Below are 1,202 nucleotides of genomic sequence, written 5' to 3'. Positions count from 1 at the left end.
TTTTTTTTACAGTCCTGATTTGGCACCTTGTTTATTATGCTTGTTCTTGTTGCTAGCCATTCACCATCATACATTAGTGTAATGTAGAGTCCATAGTGTTCAAGCTGCGAGATTAATTTCATTTTACAAATTATAATTTAGGTAAAAATTTTGAGGTTAGCACATAGTTGTAGAAAAAATTGTATTACATAACAATTCTTTTTTTTTTTTAAATGTTAAGCTACACAACAAGAGCCACTTCGAGTTTTAGACTCAGAACTCATTGAAAACATAAATAATAAATCAGGTTATATATACAAGAAATGCTGCTCAGGACATTCAAAGTACAATGAACACGTTGTGAGCCAAATGGCCTCACCATACACAGGTAACAGTAATCCGGGGAAATACTGACTGGAAAGGGAAGAGCCTGCCTATTTTGTGTAGAAAACACCATCCATGCGAATTAAGAGATACGAGCAAAATCCTGATTCTCGAGTTTTTCAAGGGTAAATATATTTCTGAAATTGGGCTCCCATTCACATCTCCGATTCTAACGCTGGGCGAACGGTCCCTTAAAGTTTTCATTTCGTGGATGGGCCTATTTAGCCTGGCTATTAGGACGTTTGGCCCATATCCGAGAGGTTGTGAGTTCGTATCCCCACACAGAAGATTCCCTGTGAACAAAAGAGTGACTAGAGCACGCTTAATCAGTCGTGGTCACAAATTCTTCTAAGTTCCTATATAAATCTGGGGGTACTGGATCTGAGATTGAGCGTGCTTTGTTTCAGGTCTGAATTACGATCTGCGGAGGGATAGATGGTGTGAATATGTTCTCTCTTTAAAATGGGTTATGACTCATGTATGCTGTCTCCAGATCATCCTCATGGATGTTTCCCAGATCATGCAGCTTTAGTGCGCCTATACCTATGTCGTATATGGGATTACACAATTATCGCATCGCATTAAGGATTTTTTGCTCATTTCTAAACTCCGTATGTGTCAAAATAATGCTGATATTTTTCCGCATGTGCGAATATAAACAACCATTAAGAGCCCCTTACTCTGCATACAAAACAAAATCGAGAATTTGATTGGAGAAAAATATTTAAGGGAAGAAACACGCCAATCAGGTTCTCGTTCACATCTCAGAATTTGCATATGCGATTTATTTTGAATGTAGCGTGAATGACAGTTTAGCTTTGGCGTAAAATAAATCTTTA

Source organism: Parasteatoda tepidariorum, chromosome 3 (assembly GCF_043381705.1).
Source record: "Parasteatoda tepidariorum isolate YZ-2023 chromosome 3, CAS_Ptep_4.0, whole genome shotgun sequence".
In the NCBI taxonomy this organism is placed as follows: Eukaryota; Metazoa; Arthropoda; class Arachnida; order Araneae; family Theridiidae; genus Parasteatoda; species Parasteatoda tepidariorum.
The sequence above is the reverse complement of the archived record's forward strand: the minus strand, read 5'-3'. Positions refer to the sequence as shown.